General features: G+C 38.7%; 1 protein-coding gene across 6 annotated transcripts in view; it reads right to left on the minus strand.

Moving 5' to 3' along the window:
- Positions 1-23,502, minus strand: part of LOC115259365 (uncharacterized) — a 298,623-nt gene that overhangs the window by 84,916 nt on the left and 190,205 nt on the right. The gene's annotated exons all lie outside the window — the stretch shown is intronic.

Genomic DNA, 23,502 nt, shown 5'->3' on the forward strand with positions numbered 1-23,502 from the left:
TCTCTGGAATGTTTATATCGAATCTAAATGTTAAATCCCAAACTACGATCATTGTTAATCCAAAAATCCTATCCAAATCCAATCCAAATCCAATCCAAATCCAATCCAAATCCAATCCAAATCCAATCCAAATCCAATCCAAATCCAATCCAAATCCAATCCAAATCCAATCCAAATCCAATCCAAATCCAATCCAAATCCAATCCAAATCCAATCCAAATCCAATCCAAATCCAATCCAAATCCAATCCAAATCCAATCCAAATCCAATCCAAATCCAATCCAAATCCAATCCAAATCCAATCCAAATCCAATTCAAATCCAATCCAAATCCAATCCAAATCCAATCCAAATCCAATCCAAATCCAATCCAAATCCAATCCAAATCCAATCCAAATCCAATCCAAATCCAATCTAAATCCAATCCAAATCCAATCCAAATCCAATCCAAATCCAATCCAAATCCAATCCAAATCCAATCCAAATCCAATCCAAATCCAATCCAAATCCAATCCAAATCCAATCCAAATTCAATCCAAATCCAATCCAAATCCAATCAAAATCCAATCAAAATCCAATCAAAATCCAATCCAAATCCAATCCAAATCCAATCAAAATCCAATCCAAATCCAATCCAAATCCAATCCAAATCCAATCCAAATCCAATCCAAATCCAATCCAAATCCAATCCAAATTCAATCCAAATCCAATCCAAATCCAATCCAAATCCAATCCAAATCCAATCCAAATCCAATCCAAATCCTAATCCAATCCAAATCCGATCCAAATCCAATCCAAATCCAATCCAAATCCAATCCAAATCCAATCCAAATCCAATCCAAATCCAATCCAAATCCAATCCAAATCCAATCCAAATCCAATCCAAATCCAATCCAAATCCAATCCAAATCCAATCCAAATCCAATCCAAATCCAATCCAAATCCAATCCAAATCCAATCCAAATCCAATCCAAATCCAATCCAAATCCAATCCAAATCCAATCCAAATCCAATCCAAATCCAATCCAAATCCAATCCAAATCCAATCCAAATCCAATCCAAATCCAATCCAAATCCAATCCAAATCCAATCCAAATCCAATCCAAATCCAATCCAAATCCAATCCAAATCCAATCCAAATCCAATCCAAATCCAATCCAAATCCAATCCAAATCCAAATCCAATCCAAATCCAATCCAAATCCAATCCAAATCCAATCCAAATCCAATCCAAATCCAATCCAAATCCAATCCAAATCCAATCCAAATCCAATCCAAATCCAATCCAAATCCAATCCAAATCCAATCCAAATCCAATCCAAATCCAATCCAAATCCAATCCAAATCCAATCCAAATCCAATCCAAATCCAATCCAAATCCAATCCAAATCCAATCCAAATCCAATCCAAATCCAATCCAAATCCAATCCAAATCCAATCCAATTTAGTCTGGTCAATTTTCTTTGAACAGCTCACTGCATATCAAGCCACACTGAAGCTTAAATGTTTGTCAGCACATTGTAAATCGTTTCGCCTTGATTCACTGCAATTTTCAACCAAGAAAATGGATGGAATGTTCGGGAATCCACACTGAAGTGATTGCCCAAAACACCATAAACCCCCAGTCTGTTAGTGTTTCCGCTAATTTTCCAACCCACACGCATCACTCAATTTGGTCGCTCCGTTTTTGCTGTCGAATAATCTGAAGCATATGATGCCCCAAAAGTGGTGGTCCGCACTAGATCCCTATCTTTTCAGCAGCCTAATCGTAGTGAAACACTTTTTCCACCCGGAAAAATTCTTCTTCCGTCCTCCTGGCTCGGTAGGCTGGTCGACCGACCGAGGAAGAAAACCCGTAAAACCAAATGTCTAGGCAGATGGATCCGTTCGACGCCTCTATGCAGCTCTTGCAGAATGATGAATGATGTGCATCTTTTCATCGTTGTTGTCGTCGTCGAATCCACCGTCCGAAAATCGTGGACGATGTGGGAACGATACCATTTCTGACGACTGAAAGAAATAAGTATTCAACGTCCGGATCCATGCTGCATATGCCACCCGGTATTTACAACAAACAAAACGCCGGCCGGCTGGCCATTTCTTTCCGTTGTTGCTGGCTGGGGTGATGATGCTATCTACTGCAATGCAATGGAAACTACGGAACAAGGGAGTCATCGGTGGTGGAGCCTTTTCCGTTGCTGTAGCTCTCTGGTCGGAGTGCATCAATAAGAACCGAATGAAGGACCGTTGGTAAGAGCCTGTACAGCACGAGGTTTCAGACTGGTTGGTGTTGTATTTTAAAGATTACAACCTAATGCATCCGTTATAATCATAATTTCATTTCCTTTAATCATAATTTTATGCCAAACGAAACACACAACAAGAGTATGCTTCCCAGGTAACCAATAAGCAGTTAAAATGGCATTAATTCGGCACTGTATGCGCCTTTACAGCAGGCCATTAAATGCTAATTTGCCCTATATGCGCCATAAGTGCTACTTAAAAGCAGGTTTTGGCCCAATTTACGGCTGATTAAATGCTTAAATTTCCTATCCCCCAGATTGTCAAAAATAAAAACAAAATATCACCCCTGCCCATTTTACGGCCCTTTCTCTTCTATTTTTATCCTCACTCTCCTGTGCAACTTTTGAGGCTTGGGGCACGTTTTGAAATGCTGATGTTGTTTTTTTTGCTGATATCGGCGAAATTGGGATTAGATCCCTCGATCCTCGGGTTGGCGATGGTGCTGAACCGCGCTACGATGTAAGCTATAGATGATTAAATAAAGTGCGATGGTTTTTTGATCAATTTAAAGCTTGAATATTACACCGGCAGTTGGTCGTCAGATATGTTGATAATTAAATCGATGATGTGCTGATGTCAGATGTGCTGATAATTAAATCGAGCATTGGAAGGTAGCCAAATCCATGGAATTTATTTGTCAAAGCATGTTTTTTTAGTTGCTACTCTATGAATGACAGGACAAGCGAATGATAATGGTATCTACAGCCGGGGCACGTAAATTAGAAAAGTGGAAATGTGCTGTGGGCTTAGCATCCCTCATCGCACTTAGCAGTTTTATGGCACTAATGTAGCAGTTGTGATGCTTGTTGACCAAAACATACCGTGCATCTGAAATGCTACATAACTGCTGTCAGATTTTAAGAAGCACTTCAATTGCTAATATAGGGCAGTTTAGCAGTCGAACTGCTATCATACGGTAGTAAGCAGGTCTAATGCAGATATAAAACAGAAATACGGCTTATTCAAATGCTCATTGGTTACCTGGGTTGTTTTAAAGAGTTTTTTTCGGCTTAACATTTTTTGTGTTTTTGGATGTGTTGGCAATACTAGCACCACTGCCTTCGAACCGCCTCGTGCAGCTTCTGACTCGAAGCCTGCCCAGCTATATCTGTCCGGTAAATATTACATGAGTCGCAGCTGTCCGATATACTAACGTCAATAAGAAGTCAAATGCTAGCTTATATCTATGTGAGGACAGCTAGAAGTCAGAGCAATCGCGACGTGTTTATATCGCTTATTGCATACGATTCTGAATTTTGTAATAATTTTGTTTATTTCTTTACCAAATGAATTCGGTTGTCAGGAACGGTCAAGAATAGTTGATTGATTTGAGTTTAGTGCACAGTCTGCTAGACAGTGAATTATTATTATTGTAAGTAGTACCTACAGTACATCGCCTTAACCCTCTAGTACCCAAATTTTTGATTTTGATCTAAATATCATTTTTTGTCATCTAAAATCGATTTAAACATGTTTTGGAAGATGATTCTTTTTAATTCTCGATTTCGTGAATTTCAGTTTTTGATTTTTCTAATTTTTATTTTTGAACATCCCCACACTTTTATATTTTTCCTGGAAGCCAATTTGGGGAACGGATTTTTTGAGATGAAAACATTTTGAGATTTTATGATTATTGTTTAAATAATATTATTTTAATTTTTTTCACAGAAAATTTTATTTTTCGTGTAATTTTAAGGAAAATAATTTTAGAGTGTATTCGATTCCCTTAAAGTATTAAACAAGGATAGAATGATTTGGGAAAAATTTAAAATATGTTAATTGTAGCGATTCAATACAAAATAAACAATGACTTCTAAAAGGTGACTAAAACATGAATTTTTCAATGATTTTTAAAAAATGTAAATACGTTTTAAAATACACCAAAAACCATTTTGAGATATACAGAATAGTCCTAAATATCAGCCAAAAATATAAAAAAAATGATTTTCCACGAAACAAAATTTACAAAAATGCTCAAACTATACCCCGTCTAAAGGCGGGATTGGGTATTAGAGGGTTAACCTGCAATTTATAAATATGCATAATCACCATTAGGTCCGCGTTGCACGCGCGCTATAGAAATAGATTTGTTGGATTTATCCCGGTGAATGAGACCAAATTGTAAGCAGCAAAACTACACCCGATCACCCAAAATATTATAATAATTAAACATTTCAGCTTCAAGTATCATCACCATCAGAGAAGTGCGTGTTTCTTTGAGGAGGTCCGAACCACCAAATCCAACAGGATGAATTTGATTGATTGCTTTTATTTAACACATTTGTTTTTTTTATCTTAATCAAGTTTTTCTCTACTTCTTTTATAAATCCTTGCTGCTTAGATTCATTCGCTCAGTTTTTTATATGCAACTATTGACAAACATTTTAGAATGATGTTTTCGAAACCGTAAAGGATTTTCCTGGTTTTCACTGATTTTAGGAAACTTGTTTTGTTTTGTTAGTTACAGAAATAGAACGATTTCACCGAATCCTGAACCGGTCTTATGCCGCAAGGGTTCCCTCGATTCAACAAGCCGAGAAAAATCGTTGTGTGTAATGTTTAATAAATCTTTCCACTCAGCTCTGCTGCTTCCGGGTTTCAGACAGGGCCAGACGCTTCCTCGGCGCAGATGATGCCTCCAGTCACCGACCGAACGTTGTTGTCGTGTCAACCAAAGTGTTGTTATGTCACGGTTTCGGGACTTCTGATGATGGGGTTATTTGTTATTGTAGCTGCCGTTGCATAATTGCAGGCTGATGGACGCCCAAGCACTCTCTTTCTCTATTTAAGTCTTCTTTAGGAGGTATGCTATCTGGGGGACCATCATGAGCTGATGTGTACCAATGAGCACTCTATGACTGCATCGCTGAGGACATGTATGAAAATTTCGACCGTTATTGCAAGAACATTGATAAGGCTTTGTCTGACTGTTGAGCACCGCTTTGACTATGGCTAAGGCTCTGAGGACCAAGTACTGTATTTTAAACTACTCAGTTTTTTAATTTCATCAAGCGTCAGAATGTGTTTTTCATGTATGCATTAGAATCTTATGAAAAAGTTACACGTGTTTCTTATTCGCCTGCCAACAAATATGGAGTCTCTCAACACACAATCCCAACAACTTTCACCGTACTAGAACTCCTGCCTTGCTCCGCCCATAAAGGCTGTGTTGTCTATGAACGGCCTTTCTTCGCAATGGAACTATTCTTGACGGCCTTGTTGACGGCGTAGATGGTACCTGCTAAAATTATTCAGCAAGCAAGTAACATTTTTAAGTTAGAAGGACTCCCAGAGGTAGTTAAACCCATTATAAAATCAAAATAAAATAGTTTTGGTTTTATAAAGGCTTTTAGAACCTCTCCGAGACTAATTGGTCTTCAAAACGTTACTTGGCCTGAAAGTTGTTCCAAGAGATTCCTCCTTGGAATGCACTTGGATTTTCACCCGTGATTGCTGCAGGAGTTCCTCCCGAGATATATTTCACAGGGTTTACCGAAGTTGTTCCCCGAATTCCTTGCGGGTTTTTCCCCGGAAACCCTTCCGGAAATTATCTCAAAGGTTTCCTAGAATTTATTCCAATGTATCTTTCACGATATCTTCCAGAAATATAGTTTTTCCTGGGATTATTTTGGAAGTTTCTCTTTGAAATTATTTGCGAAATCTGTCTGAAAGTTTTTTCCCGATTTTTTTTTTGAGTTTTCCCAGAGATTCTCGGAAGCTTCAGAAGCTCTGTTCTGGGTTGTTTCCAACAGTTTTTCATGAGATATCTCCTAGAGATTGATTCGCGATTTATTCCACAGTTTTCTCCCGGATCTTTCCAGAAGTCCTCCTGGATTTCTCCAGTAGTGGCTCGCGATATGTCCTTCTGGAGCTTCTCCTCGGAATTTTTAACGGTATCTGCCAGAATTTCACCTAGAGATTTATTACAAAGATCCTCCTGAGTTTCTTCCCAAAGTATTCTCAGAATTTTCCCCAGAACTGATTCCGGAATTTCACATGAATGTCCTAAAGTTCCTCTCAAGAGTTCCTTGCAGAAATGTATTCAAAGTTTCTTCTGTGATTTTTTTTGGGAAATTTCTCTTGGAGTTTTCCCAGGATTTTTTCCTAAAGTTTCTTTTAAAATCAACTTACTAGATCCTTGCGAAAAGTTCAAGGGCTTCTCCCGGAATCTCTCCTAGGATATCCCTGGGGAATGCTGAGAAGAATAAGGGTAGGATGAAAAAAAAACTCTAGCAGAAATCTACGACAAATCCACTATAAAATTCCAGAACAAATCCGAAACAATTTCCGGGAAAAGTTTTGCAACGATTTCAAGAATAAATATCTTGTACTTCAAACAGCTCCTGCCATAATCCTCGGAAGAATTTCGACATGCATTCATTGACAAAACCTGGAAGCTATTAGATGAATACCGGGAGCATTTCGCAGAGCTATGACAGATCCATTCCTCCAAGGAATGGATAGAGAAATTCCGGAAGGAGTCTCACGAAAAATCCAGACGGAATTCTATAAAAAGCCAATTACACCGTCTTCGACCTTGCCATTGTAGAGGCCAGACAGAATTCTGACAGAATCCTGGGACGAATTCTTGGAGCTAAATCCATAAGAAAATCCTGCAACGATTTCCTGGAGGAAATCCTTCAGAAGAAATTATAAATGAAATTCCAGAGGACATCATGTGATTAAATCCAAGAAGAATGAAGGAAGAGCTTGGATTAAATGCCGGAAGCGACCATAGTAGTAGTTACGGGAACAGTTCAGAAATGAATTGCGGGAGAATTTCATGGAGAAGCCTCGGAATGTATCCAGTACGCGCATTCGGGAACCCCGGAAGAAATTAAGAAGAAACCCTGGATAGAACTTCTGCAGGCTGATCGAGCCCGTATAAAGTTGATCATCAATATTAACTTCTTTTCTCGATCAGCCTAGATAGCTGTCTAGTGTCGGTAGCGATTATCTCAACTGGCCAAGCATAACACTACGGATCGCCTGTTCCGGTGGTAAGAGTCCGTGGTAAGAGTTCATGGTGTGATGCGACTATATGCTTACCGTGCCTAGGAACCGCTAACGGAGCCTGTGGAGCACCAGGGCGCCCCCACAGTAGTTTGCCCATACTGCGCTAACAGGAGCAGTGATGCAGTGGACCTTGTGTTTCTCCGAGACAATCAGCTGTCATTTTTACAGATAGTGTATTCTTTACAGATAGTGTATTCTGTGTATCCTCGACTTTGGCGTTTTCCAATCGCAACCGATCTGATTTTATTGCTGCTGTTCTTTGTTGTGCTGTGATTGTGAAGAGTTTAATCTTGTCTAGTTTGGGTAGTGGCTACGGTTAGGGTAACTCAAATCAATCTTCTGCATAAAAGAACAGCAACGATCAACCTTTGCAGACTTATACGAAAAGGTACAGCCCAAGTGGCCTTCAGTCCAAGAACCTTACTTTCGTAAGGGGAATTTCTATCTAGGAAAACTTGTGAACCCGGTGTTTGCTACCTTTAGTTAAAATGAAATGGAAAACTCGCGTGTCATACCTCGAGCATGTGTGCTTGTCAACAATGCAATCGTTGCTACATTCGTCTCTGAATAAACCACAAAAGATGTACATATGTATTATTTCAATAGATGTTTCGGTTAGAAACCTCAACAGGAAATACGTCTATTGTTCGGTTTATTTACCGCATCATGAACCATTCCCTACGGATGTTTTCAAATAAGTCATCGCATATTGCACTTCAAAGGGCCTTCCGATAATTGTTGGCAATTATGCTAATGCTCACCATAAAAACTGGGGCAGCTCAGACATCAACTAGAGAGGCTCCAGTTTGATGGAATACTTAAGTAGTACACATCTTGGATTACTTAACATTGGTAACCGCCCAATCTTTATGGTATCTGCTAGAGAAGAAGTGTGACACAATGCATTGCTCTATTAGAATTAGTCACGAGTTGACCAAGATGAAGAATCTTTATCTGACCACCATGTAGATCTTTTTTGAACATTTAAATGGTACTTTGCAAACTTTGCGTTTCAGGAATCCCCGGTCAACTAACTGTATCATGGATACTCACCATCCATTGACACTCCATGCGATTTAGATGAAGCCGTTGATACTAAAACGACCTTCCATCATGGAAGCTTTTGAAGAAGCTCGCCCTCTGCGGTCTGTGAAGACTACAAGAGGAACACTGATCTGGCGAAGCTCAAGAAACAATGTAGAAAGAGTTAGAACAGACGACGTTCGGGCTCGGATGCTTTCAGGTTGGCACAGGAAAGCTCTCCGATCTGTTGAACGATCCGGCTGGAAAAACCTTTGGCAATTTAACTTCTCTAATGAGGAAGTTCTTGAATGCTTATTCAGCACACACTTCCCCGGATGTGTGGATATCACATCTTCGGATGAATTTGATGTCTTATCTTATAGCTATGATTCTCTGGCTACAGCACGGAGTATTGTAATTATAGAATCGATTGAGTGAGAGAACTAAATAGCTTTGCTCCTTTCAAATCTCCTGGGGCAGATGGGATTTATCCTATTTTGCTACAAAAAGGATCTGATTATTTCAAGCATGTTTAAAAAAAAACTATTTGTTTGTAGTTTTGCTACAGGGTATATTCCCAAATATTGGCGGGTTATTGCTGTAAGTAAAGTACACTCCGAACTTGCTTTGTATGAAGAAGCAGAGAGTTTCAGACCTATCAGCTCGTTTTTTTCTGAAATGGTTGGAACGCATTGTGGATCATCACATCCGTGATGTTCATCTGGCTAACGTTCCTTTTCATGTGAGCCAACGTGCCTACCAATCTGGTAAGTCCACTGTGACTCTTTAACACAAGGTTGTTTACGATATCAGGAATTTGGGTTGAATGCCGGATGCGATCTTATCATGGAAAAGTTCAGAAAGGAATCGCGGGAAAATTTCATGGTGTAGCCCCGGAATGTATTTAGTACGCGCATTTGGAAATTCTGGAGTAATTCAAGAAGAAACCCTGGATAGAAATTTTGGTGAAATTCTTGAAAGCGCTTTGGAATGAATTCAGGGTATCCCTGAACGTATATCTGAGAAAAAAAAAAACTGCTAATCTGTTGAAAAGCTCTCGAGATCAGATTTTAAGAAAGGAACTTCTGAAACACAGAATGACCGTACAATTTAGCTCGTTTCGACGTGGATCTTATTCCATTAGTACTTTGACCAGGAATGCTTATACAAATATTTAACAGCATCCTAGGAACATCTTCAGGAATCCAATCAGTAACTTCCTCAGTAAGTTTTTCTCACGAATTTTCTCTAAAATGACGACTCAATTTCGTTTGAAATTTACTATGAAAATGATTAGAATTCGTTTGAGCTCATGCAATAGGCAGAGTATCTTAAAACGGTACGTTCTAGTGTTGGTAACATGTGTTGGTCAGTTTTCAATGAATTGGTGAGCTCGTTCCATACTAATCCCTCTAATCCTTGTGCTCTAAAGCTTGGAGCTTCTCTGATTGTGTATGAGTTTTACCCGTAACGGGTTCGATGGGTCAATCCTGGGTTCAATTTCTGACCCGTCCCTCACCTACTTTTTGTCTTTCTATCTGTTCTACTTTCTCCCTCTTCTCTACATATACAACTAATGCATGTATAGCTTGAAATGATATTATTCTGCTTATACTTTTTTATGTATCATGTTAATACATCATACGCCCCCACATCACCATTCTATTTACGTTTGACTCGATTCACCCAATGCAATAACCCAACCATGTAACCCAGTCAGATAACAGAAACGCAGCTTACCTCACAATCGGCGAGCACTACGCGCAGTGTGCCTGAAAGAATTCGCTCACAATACCTACGTGGTGGCCAGACCACTCACTCTCCGCGTCTGGAGGCCTCATAATCCCAAGGTGTTGATACCGCTTAGTAGTAGGGTTACCCACATCTATATCTAATCTAAATATTTTCATTTACGGCTGCTCGGAAGGGTGTGTACCAGCCAAAAGAACGAGCTTTTCATTAACACATTAACATGATCTGGCTGACTGACTGTCTGAAAGCGATCGGTGCCAAGCGAAGCCGGTGCAGCTTTAGCGGAATATTTATTTCATTTGCATTGAATCAAGTTGTATTTTTGTCCCATCGAGTTGTGGGTTATATGTACAACTATGCTTCTTAGATCGTCGTCGTCGTCGTCGTCGTGGTTGTCGAGAACAGCACCACAGAAGATCTTGGCGGCGGAGAATTGTCTCCATCGGGTAAAGGCGCGCACATTACCTACTGTACATACTAGACTAGGAAAAGGTGATTGTACTCGGTCTGTGTTCTGCGTGTGAAGTAGTAGGTATGGTTGTTGCGTGAAACGTGAACGAATGCTTTGCTCCACGTTCGCTAATCGCAAGCCAATAAAATTTTATTCGCGCATCTAACACGGGACTCGTGACTCTGGGACTGACTGTGACGTGCTGGGGTCGACTCTAGGTTAGGGCGTAGGCACTTACCTGCCCCAATGTAATGCATATTGCGATTTAGAGTGGTTTGGACATTAATTTGTCGTCAATAATTTTATGTATATCGAATCGAGTCATAAATTCTAGCATGTGTGCTAGTGGTAGAAGCTTTTCCGTCAGACATTTTAAGAATCAAAAACACAAAAATTGCTTTCTTGAAGCTAAAGAAGGCTGCAGGAAAGGACGAACTCCCAGCTAAACAAGACGTAGAACAAAATCACGGTTTTAGTAGCAATTTCTTGTATTTACGAAAAGTCATTAAAGCTAAAAGATAACTTACTGTTATTGTTGGTCATGTTTACTATTGTCTATACTCACAATTTTGTGACTTCAGTCTATGATCCCTACGTCATCAACCGTTCTGTCCAATTACCTAGTTCAGTAAGTTTTGAAGTCTTAGTTATAAGTTCAGCTATAGTATTTAAGTTTTGCTCACAGTTTGCGTCCGTAAGAAATATTTTAGGAGCCTATTTCATAATTAATACTCAACCAAAGATAGTCGTAAGTAGTTCATTAAGCTAACCTAAAATGTTTTGTATGTGTAGTTTGTATAAGAGTTATTAGTTTTCCAATTCATTTGCATCTGTAACTCACTTAATCTCACTAGTAGCAACTAATCCAATAAGAAATTCTGTCCAGTTTCAATAATTTAAACGTCCTCATTTCACTTTCTTTTTTTTGTTTGTGGTGTCGTGAGACGACTGGCTATTTCACTTTCTTTTTCGCGTTGTTTTGACATGAATCTTCGTCCCTACATCATTGGAGCCGATGGATGACAAGCAATCCGTCAGATCGGCAGCATCCCTGTGGAAAATTTCTGCTGTAGTGTCGACGGGTTTAACGCCCGTAACAGAAATATTGTTATAAAACATACCAAAAAATCGTTTCTGCAACTCAAAAAAAAAAAATTGTCAAAAAGTGTCTTTTTGAACGGAATAGCGCAGCAACATTCTTTGTGCGCGAAAATGTGCGTTTTTTAGCTCTAAAAGTGGTTCTTTGACGACTTAGATGAGACATTTTAAATGAAAAAGATAAAGCAAAAAAAACTGTTTGACCAAATGTGGAGCATTTTCCCATTGTTTTCACAGGGTGACGCTAGAACAAATCGAATTACCAGGGATTTTCATTTCACCAGTACATAAAAGCTGAATTTTCAAGGAATCCTAAAGTCAATCAGGACGATTTTAGTGCTAAACATTGGTCAGACTTTTTCTTCTAGTTTTTTTTAAATATTTTTGAAGCCGTTTTTGGTAGAACTTCGAGGGAAATTCTGCCCGAAACTTCGTAGATAACGAAGATTTTTTCATCCCTCATCTGTAGAGCCTTTTAACCACTGTGTCCACTATTTAGGAATATTGTGGTATGATCCATACTTAATTTGGTGCTAGTCAAATATCCTGTCACAATTGAGATGTGATGGACCTGATCCCAAATAGGCACAACTCATTTTATAAAGTTTATTACCTACTCTGTTGGGATTACTTCGCCAAATTTCCAAGGGCTCTAAAACCTTTACGCCAATCTTTGATGGGACAGCACTCCACAGTTGCAGAATAAATGTGCGGCAGTTTCGTTTTCCGTTTGACAGAAACGACACTCGGAGGATTGGATTTTTCCAATCTTACTTAGATGATATTTACTCGGGCAGTAGCCAGTCATCAGACCAGTAATTACCCTGAGATCTCTTTTGTTTAGATTCAATATGAACCTGGCTTTTTCTGCACTGAGTTTTATGAATCCGAAGATTCTCAAATTCTTTTCGTCTTAATGTTGAACAAATGTTTCAAACACTAGAGATTTATCTCATGGCACTTGTTCATCAGAATTTTTTGAAGAAACATCAATAATGTTTGAGAATATCTCCTGAGTTTTTTGTGAGGAACTAGCATAGTTAGTTAAAGATCACAAATTAAAAGAAATTGAAAAAAATCAGAGTTTTTATACGAATTTTGAAGGACTTGGTAGAGTTTTGATGTTTTCTAAAGATGGCTGAAGAAATTCTCGTTAACCTGTAGACGTTATGTCTAAAGAGTTTTTGTTAGAAAGCTGGTACTCAAACTGAAGAAATTCAGCGTAATTATAGTTATTTGCGAAAAATCGTAAAACTAGCCGACAATATTCAAAATTTGTTGTAGTTTTTGGAGCAATAATATTTTGAGGGAAGATTTGGCTGAATTCCAAAGCGATGAGAAGTATTTTCAAAATCGTTGATAGAATATCTAGAAGAACCTGAAATGAATTTTCGGGATTTATTCTTTCCAATGTTCTCCCATTAAATTATAAGATTTTTGAACACATTTTTAAAACATTATATCTCAATATGTACTCGGTGAAACTGTTTCATTTTTTGTGTGACAGCTTATACCTAAGGCTTTCATATGTAGCTTCGTTTGAGGTTTTATATTCACTGTAAAAAATATGACAAATCTGTATATGTTTAGAGTGTTATTTAGAAATTTATTATATTTTGATCAATAAAAGTGCCAAGTGTTTTTAACTTTTTTAAACTCTCTCAATGAAATATTTTCATACAGGACCTACTAAACTACATATGAAGAGTAGGTCCTATGCATTTTTCGTTCAGTTAATGCACTTTTGTTGGTGGAAAACGTTTGGCAGATTATATGTGCAAAATAAGGTACATTTTTAAACATTGTCAACTACATCAGCACATTTTTTGTAGTGAAAACAAAACCTCAGACGAAGCTGCATATGAAAAGTTTAGGTATAAGCTGTAACACAAAAAAAAGTTTCATCCAGTACATATTGAGATATGTTTTGAAAATGTGTTCAAAAATCTAGATGCACAAATTTGTAAACAGAAACATAATCCCTGTAAAAGAAAGACAACATGCTTATTTATTTATTCATTATTACTGTCAACAGGTAAAATACACACCCCAATGACAAATACTTAATATTTAACTACTTAAAACTAACATAAAATCTTCTTAAATCTACTCTTATTAACTGCACGGGAAACATGAAAATCAGAAACCTCATAACATCTATTGAAAATACTGCACATACTTTGAAACGGTTCGTTAACAGCATAGTTGGTTCTAGAGTAATTCAAACTTAAAAATGAGTGCGACCGTAGATTACGTCTGCGAGTATTAATTTTAATTTTCCCAAGTAACTCAGGACAGTCGATATTATTCTGCAAGAGATCACCGATGAAACATGATTTGGCAACATTTCTCCTTGCTTGAAGAAGTTCCATGTCAATGAGCCGACAACGGTCTTCATAGCTGGGCAAGTTAAAAGGATCTCTCCAGTAAAGAAATCGGAGGGCGAATCGAACGAATTTGCGCTGTATTCCTTCGATTCGTTGGATATCAGTCATGTAGTACGGTGCCCAAACTACAGAAGAGTATTCTAAAATAGGACGAACCAATGAGCAATACAATGCTTTCAAGCAATAAACATCCTTGAATTTTTTTGCGAAGCGAAAAATGAACCCTAATTGAGAGGAAGCCTTGGACACAATATACGACACGTGATGTTTGAAGGACAGTTTGCTGTCTAGCATAACTCCCAAATCTTTAACTGTAGTCTCACGCTTTAAGGTGACTTGGTGCATCACAGAATTTTCATAGGAATCATTGACTTTTTAATTTTCAATGATTGTTTGCCTCGCGTTTTTGAAGTGATAAAAAACGGGCAACTTTGCAGTCACGCAGTAGAAAAAGTATCATCACACTCACCACGAGTGAGCATATGGGATGATACATTTTCATCCAAATTTGTGCTTTGGTAACTGAGTTTTATCACTTTGAAATTTCGAGCGAGATTTCAATGATGCTGATGACGCACTACGCGTCGTATTATCTAAGTGGTATTATCTAAGCTAGTATTATCTAAGTGGTAGTTGTGTTGATACGGCAAATGCTTTCGACCAAAAGAAATAACCGAACATTTCGAAGCATTCAATAGCATCCGATTACGATGGCACCAATCAGCAAAAGTCTGAAGTTGCTGCTGCAGGAAAGATGCATCATTCGGAGTTTTAATAACCTGGTAAAGCTTCAGATCATCAGCGTACGATAATGTTAAACATTTCAGGATAAAATTGACATCGTTCATGTACATCAAAAACAAAAACGGTCCAAGATGGCTTCCTTGTGGGACACCAGAAGTGACCAAAAATGGCAGTGATACATGATCACCAATTTTAACTGACATACTACGACCAGTCAGATAAGAGCGAAGCCAGTTGAGTGAATTGCCATCGAAACCCAATTTTTCAAATTTGGCAAGGGCAATCGCATGGTTCATTTTGTCGAATGCCGCGGAAAGGTCTGTGTAAACAGCGTCCACTTGATGACCCTTTTCCATCTCACGGAGGATGAATGAAGTGAACGTTGCCAGATTGGAAGATGTTGATCGCTTGGGCATGAATCCGTGTTGGTTCTTCGAAATATAATGTGCACACTCATGAAACAACTTATCGAGGACAATTAGCTCAAACAACTTGGAGATGGCGCTCAGCGAGGTAATACCACGGTAATTAGCTACGTTCATTCTGCAGCCTTTCTTGTATACGGGAAATACGAAGGAGTCTTTCCAGCAGGCCGGAAATTCCCCAGTAGTTAGCGACTTGTTGAAAATTCCGGCAAGAGGTGTCGCCAAAGAAGTAGCACATCTTTTAAGTAGAAGAGATGGAATACAATCCGGACCACATCCTGTCGATGACTTCAATTTTCTCGAAGCACAGATGACTGTATCGGAAGTAATGGAGACCTGGAAACCTGGATTAGGCAGGCGCGGGATGGTGGAAGTTGTAGTGTTGATATCCTCGGCAGTAAGTACTTCGTCGGTGAACACGCTTCGAAACTGGGTACGGAACATATCTGCTATTTCTGTCGTAGAACACACATCCACACCTACTCCATTGGACATCGATGCCGGTAGACCTGTTTGATTCCGCTGATCATTCACGTAACGCCAAAAACTCTTAGGGTCTGACTTGAGGCGGCTTTGAATCTGGATTTGTTGTGCGTTGTACAGATGATCATTGAGCCTAGAATACGCTTCGTTGGCGTCAGAATACGCGATTCTAGTTGTGTCAGAACGGTATTTACTATGCTTTCTAAGCGCTGCCCTCTTAAGTCGCTTAAGGTGTTTAAGTTGCGAGTTCGACCAGGTGGGTTTCATTGGCTCAGTTCGAGTTCGAAGCGGCACATACTGTTGAATAGCATAGAGAAGAATACTAGATAATGACGAAGCAGCATGATTTACATCGTCATCGTGAAGCAACTCGGTCCAATCAACACCTTGAAGAAAGGTATTCATGCCAACAAAGTCTGCCTTACGAAAATCATAAAAAACGCTCTCTGTGGTGTCGTTGAACTGAAGCAAGGTTTTGTTTTCCACAGTAATAAGCAGAGCTGGGTGATGCCGGCAGTCCTTAACTAAGGCAGATGGCGCTCGTAAGACGGCGCAATGTTGTGACAAATCTTCGCTGATAAAACACAAATCAAGAGTCCTTCCGTTATCGTTTTTGATTGAGTTGAGCTGCTTCAGCCCAGCGGTGGAGTACGCGTCCAGCAGGTTTCGTGAAGTGAGCGACATGGACGAGTGCGCAGGGTTGGGGAAGTAGGTTTCCATTGAATCTTGTTGCCAGATGATCCCACTGAGATTGAAATCACCAAGAATGAGTATGCATGCTGTCAAATACATAGCATATCTTCCATCCTTTTTGCTCTCAGTATTTAAAAAGCAGTTGAAAAGCATTATGATTGCTCACGGAAAAAAATCCTTTCCAAGATGATGAATATGACTCATAGTTTCTCGATATTTTTATGATTTTATGTTATACACCATGATTATCATACATTAATTTTATGATTGATTTCACCATAACGCTAAGCACCCGTTATTGTTTTGGATTTTGACGACCAAAAATGGAAACTATAATCATGAAGCTGTGATCAGTCTTGTTAGAGATCACAGTCATTTGAACCTTTTCGTCGATATTCGGCCTCCTTTGTCTCCGACATTATCCTGTGCATGCCGGCAGGATCGACATACGAATGACACTAATGAGTGGAGCTTTTTTGTCGGCCTTTCAAAGCTTTTAACAGTGTTCGACATTCGATGAGAAAATTTTATTGGAATCGTATGTTTTACGTGGAATGCCGCCAGGGTAGGGGAGGAAGGGGTAACCCCGTCACCTTAAGCATTTGGATTTTTCAAAATAAATGTAAGACGAAAATTGATATTTTCAGTACGCAGAATATTTGATTCATTAGTTTTTTATAATTCTTGTGCATTAGAATTGTTAAATTATGTTAATTCTGGCGAACAATGCACATAACACAACCATAATAAATATCGATGTTTTAAATTCAGTGCGGGTAAGACCGTCACCCCTATGGGGTAAGTCCGTCATATATGTTTTTATATTGATACATTTGAAGATTTCAATTTTAAAATATTTTCATTACATTTATGAAGTGCAGTGATGATTTACCAATCATTTTACAGTCGATACTCTTGTAAAATCACTGGTCGGGGGGCGCAATTCGAATCCGCTTAATAGGAGACTAAGCTTTTGGGATTTGGGCTTTTTGGGGGTGTGGCCAATTATCCCGGGTGTGTTAAGAGATAGCGCAATATTTTCTTCAGCAAAGTTTTAGGGTTTGAAAAGATCTACCATTTAGAACTTTGGTTCATATGATTAGTTGGTGACTTGGGCGCCAGAGGCGCCACCAACAATTTGATGCTGAATTTCACTACAGGAACCATATGTATTAGGTTGTCAAGCAAACGTTACGATATGCGACAGCTCAAGACCCTGATTATTAGAAATGGTGTCTTCGGAAAAATTATTGGATACCCTAATAACTTACAAATGATGAGTTACGAAGTTCGAAATTCCTCCACTGAGCGGTGCTAGTGAGCATGTAAATTTTCTAAACCTCATACCTCAGAATCCAATGATTTGGTGTCTTCGGCAAAGTTGATCTGTATGACATAGACTTATATAAAACGGGACACGTGTTTCGGAATTCTGCCACTAGGCGGCGCTAGTAAATTTGCAATCGATGAAAAAATAATCCACAAATTATGCCCTTAGAAGGTCCAGAAGGATCAGGAAGAGTCCAAGCAGGAACTCCTGGAGAAATCCTAGTAGATTTAGTTGGATAAACCGTAGGAAGTACTGAAAGAAGCCTTAGAAAAAAATCCCGCAGGAATCCCAGGAGAAACCCATATGGGGTCGTCAATAAATAACGTAGCATTTTTTTGACGATTTTTGACACTCCCTTCCACCCCTTGTAGTCTATTTTTCAATACGTAATACATAGCTCGTAGCATAATTCGAGACTCCAACTCACCCCCCCCCCATAAAATGCTACGGCATTTATGGGCGATCCCTATAGAAATTTTCCTGGTTGGTCATCAGTTTGTGGCATCTAATAGAAATGCCTAGCCAGTTCAACAAGCATCCGGTGATCCGAAGAGCATGACGGTGTTACCCCCGCCGAAGAGTGACGGGCTTACCCGATAAGGTCACTTTTCTTAAATTACACGGTAATTTCTGAATAATTGTTTAAACTGACCATTCAATGAGTCTTGGCACTAAAGAATAGTACAGATGAGAATACATGATTGATGAAAGTTAGTTTTTGCACTTCTTTTGTATTCCAGAAGCTAAATTCTACCGACGAAATATTACATCCGGCGTTGGTACAATGACGCGTGCGATTGTTTCGTTTATTTTCTTCGTGTTTGACAGGTCAATTTTGGTATCATTTGTCTCGAAAGAGTAAAAATGGTAAAAACAAATAAGGCGTGTGACCGAAAAGCTACTAAATAACTGTTTTCTGGTAAAATCATTGGGGTGACGGGCTTACCCACCCTGACGGTGTTACCCGCTTTTCCCCTACCCGGGTACCCACGAAACTGAAATGATCATATCTTCGTCAATTTTTCACCGTTTTTTCGGGAGAATATGCTTATTGAAGCCCACATTGTTGAGCCTGGTATACCGTAAAGTAGCCCTGGCCAGCCAGAACCCCCACGGGAAGCCTGATCTGGAATCGCAGCTTCAAAGTCAACACATTTTATGATCCCAGGCTGATCAGACACTATATGCTGAAGCAATTGAGGCAGGATTGATACCGATATTGCTACTAATCTACCAAAAATCCCGAGCATTGTTTTGTATAAAAACATGAGAGAAATCCGGATTTTCAGCCACGTTGATCGGACCGGTCCAACCAAATATAATATTTGAAATATTATCTCGATAGGTAATGAGTTTGTGAGTTGAATGAGCCAAAAAAAAAAGAAAAAAAATCGGTGGAAAATTGACTGAGATATGATCATTTCAGTTTCCTGGGTACCCGGGTAATCTGTTGGCATTCTGCGGGTTTTTTTTTTTTGCTGGCCACACTACGGTTAATGCAAAACTGCAAACTAGAAAGGTGATTTTTCAACGGTTGGAAGTTAAATTTGATTATTTACCGTCGTTACACTCCATCTAACAAAATGTCTTTAATTAATTAATTAATTTAATGGTGTAATTTTCAGATTGTATATCTCACAAAACCCAAAAAAAATTCAACCTGTTTTTTTTTAGCAAATACACATTAATACTAGGCATACATTCTGCCGAAAATTTGGAGAGGCACCACCTTTATTAATACTATTACAAAAGATCAAATATTTTAAAAACACCAAAATATACCTCTTGATGTGTATTTGCTAAAAATTTCGGGTTGCGATTTTCGCGATTTGTGAGATATTATAATCTGAAAATTAAAATAACGGTTGAATTAAAATTAAGTGAACGAGGGTTCAATGAGAAAAGCTGTTGTTTATTATTCCAATTAGATTCCAATAAGATTTTCTCATCGAATGTCGAACACTGTTGAAAGCTTTAAATCGTCGACAAAAAAAGCTCCACTCATTAGTGTCATTCGTATGTCGATCCTGCCGGCATGCACAGGCTAATTCACCACACAAGCAATCAAACTACTGTACGGAACAAAAAATGTCAAACGAATGCACTTTACCACGATAGCGTCTTCGGGAGACGGTTCGGCTTTTGCTATTCCTGTCTTCTTCCATAATGAGAGCTGTGTTGGCCAAATGTGTGTCGTATTCAATGCAACATGCAAGAATAAATTAATACTAACAATCATAATCTGGATTGGCTGTAAATCTATGCGAAAAGCTAGAAATAGACAAATGTCATCGTGTAAGACGATATTGATTTGACGCTTTCTTATGTTTATTGAATATCGTTTTACCGCTCGTGTTGTGTGTAAGAGGTAGCGGTAGCGCACGAATGTAACAAAGCAAGCTGACATCCGACTGCGGCAACGAAATGAAGGTAGTGAAAAATATCGAATGTTTACAAGACTGCCTGTGATTAAATCAACTGGGATCATGAGAAGCATTCATGAAGCCAAGAATAATTTTCATAAACTTGGATGCAGATCCTGATGCTTTACCACCAGATTCATAAAGTTATGGTTTGGTGAGGTAGAACCATGCATAGAATTCATAGAATAAAAAAAAAACTTTTATGATTCCGTCTATGATTTTGGGACCTATCCATCATCCTTTTTTTTTCTATGAGCAAGCAGCACTTTTTAGTAGGCCTCTTGTTAGTGAAGATATGTCATGTTCAAATATAAAAGAGAACAACAATGATCGAACTCACCGGATAATCATATTGAACTGGTTTTATTTTTGTCTTTGGTTGCTACATCCAATAGGCTAAGGATGCCCTCCAAATCATACCGAATGTTCACTAGTTCACACCACTTGCTGAGTCTCCGAAGTCGTCGAACAAAGGATGAACCACTCACCCATTTAAGGGTGCTGGCAGTAAAGTATGTACCCTTATATTCCGTGTTCCCAAAACTACTTCTCTAACGGCTTTAAATCCACAGTGAGATTTGTGCCAAATCAAAACGCGACAATCAACACGGGAGCAGACAAATTTATTAATTTCGAGTAAGTGTAATCTAGATGTAGTATGTAAAACCTTCCTTATTGAACAAATAAACTGCAGGCCTTGAAGAAGATCCCAACATCTGGATCGAAACGTTGGCGATGAGATAAGAAAATCAACGCTTTTCTTGGACTGAAAGCCGAAATCCCACGAGAAATAAGATGAACCGGAGAAGTAGAGAGAATTACCGAAAACTAGCGCGCGCGATTCCTACTTTGTTTCACCCTCCGTACAGAAACTCGGAACTAAGACGGATGGCAACGAAAACGCAAACTGGGCACTGTTTACTTTTTGCGCGTTTACTTTTGTGCACATTTATTACTCTAACCAAATAAAAACTTTGCAAAATAGCAGGTTCAACTTTTCCACATGTCTGTGCTGGACGACCGTGCGAATTATATAATTAAATATGGCAGATGTGTAACGTTAGGGAGCGACCATGAATATAATTTATGAAGATGTTTGTTTCTATTCATAATTCTGGTCAACTCATTCATGATATTATGAATCATAACTATGATATTATGACTTGGCAGACATCATACGAACATGATTTTTTATTCATGATAAGGGTAATGTTTTTTTTTGTGCTCCCAAACGAAAACACCTCAAGCATTTTTTTAGAGACTTTCCCATAATGTGGCATTCGCCTCTGCCTCAAGCAATTTGAAATGCTAATTAAGAACTAAAAGCCTTTGAGCTGTACACCACCTCACGAACGCATAAATGTCACATGTTACAATAAAAAAACACGAGAAAAACGCATTTGAAGTTTCAAAATAAACTTGTCGTATTTGATTGACTTCAACGCAATTCAACTATCGAATTATGTATATAAATTCATATGTTGACGAAATATTGCAAAAATACGTATCAAAATATGTCGTTTGACATAAAACCCCATTAATGTCGAAATGTAACATGTGGCATTTGTGCGTTCGAACTACATTAACCCTAGTCGTGCGTTGGGGTCATTATGACCCCTCAACGTGCACTGGGTCAACGAGGTGCGCGCAAGCTAATGCATGAAGAAGGTTAAATGTGTTAAGATTCTGTCGTGGAAGGACAGAAGGGAATCGAAACCACCACTGCTAGAAAAGGCCATTTCAAAAGCGTGTAATGGCTCAAATGAAAATAGCATGGTTCGGAACTATATGCATTGGTTTCAAGCAACTTCATATGAAGTTTTACCAAGGAGTCAGCCACTCTGGATAAAGTGAAGATAATTTATGTCCAACTGCATCATGTTGAATACGGGTGTTTGCAGCTGTGTTATTCATCCCAGGGTATTTTTTACATGCGAGATGTTAGAAACTACCCCATTATGTGATACATATATCCTTTCCTTTTTTCCGAGGAAATCAAACTGATTTTTGTGAAGACTTATCTACGATGGATCAAATGGTTCGAAGAATCGAGATGCCAAGTATATAGAGTAATCTAACTATGTAACATTGTAACATACCCCGATCGTATTTTGCCTCGCGGGGAATGCTGAATCAATCGCCACCGAACGTGAATTAACAGATACTTTTAAGACAGGTTAAGTGATATCGATGCTAAGATGCAGTTTTTTGGTAGTTTAGAACACATGCGATGGATTGCGTAGTCAGCTTAATTGCCGTATCTCCATTCTACTTACACTGATTGACCAACAAGAATGCATAGTTTACCTGAAAATAAAAAGAAAAACAGCAATCAATCATTGAGCAAAGTTATCGCAAAACAGCAACATCTGATTGCAACGAAACGCCTTTCCAATTCTTTTCTTTCGCTATGTTACCACAGAAAAAACATAAACAATGCCAAACCTTCATCGATTCCGCACACACATATTTCTCCTTCTTCCGAAGTGAATTTCAATTCAGGGTCATCAATAATTCGACGAAACAATCCCCGCAGCAAACGTTTGGTCGCGCGATGATCGTGCCGCACAATGGGCAAACCACACTGCTGTGTGGCCAAAAAAAGCGAAAAGTTTACTCTGATTCAAATATTATGCCAGTTGCACTAAACACATGAAATATTAACACTTCTGATTATTTTTTGGCATCATAAGCTTTTTTTCCAAGTTCGCAAATATTTGACTGCCATATTTGCCTTTTTTCATTTTCGACGTATTCAGTATTCAGTGTGTTTTCAACACAAGTTTCCTTTTTTATCGACTACTAATTTTCCGAATGGAGACTTTCTTACCTCAAATTAGTCAATAATGTGCATTCTTGAACTTTTACTTTTATTATGATTAACGTAGCGTTAGTATTGAATGTGGATTAAATACACAGTTTTTCTAAATCTCATTAATTTTACAAAGGACCTTTTCACAAGTTGGATTTTAAGATGCTTCAGGATATGATACAAAGGAATCAAATAAATTATTTTGGTCATCAAATTGTATAGAAACCGGCCATAATGCACCAGTACAATGATTGTTGATGTCGCACTTTTTGGCGCGACGAGAAATCGGAACCACGCTACTCTATCAACAACTGCAAGCAATCCCCGTTGCCGAGCGAGAGCAGCAAACGCGAAGATCCGATTCACCTTCCTTTTTTGTACAGTAGGTTACATGTATAAGAAGGGTAATGTTTGTCATGCTCATCACCATTGCCACCATCATCATCTTCACTGTGTTCGTGGTCTTGGTAGGATCTTTGGGCAATAGTCGTCGTCGTCGTCGTCATCGTCTGTCGAGGATGAATTGCATGTGACAAGCAACAAATTGACAAACATAAATTTAC

Source organism: Aedes albopictus, chromosome 1 (assembly GCF_035046485.1).
Source record: "Aedes albopictus strain Foshan chromosome 1, AalbF5, whole genome shotgun sequence".
NCBI lineage: Eukaryota > Metazoa > Arthropoda > Insecta > Diptera > Culicidae > Aedes > Aedes albopictus.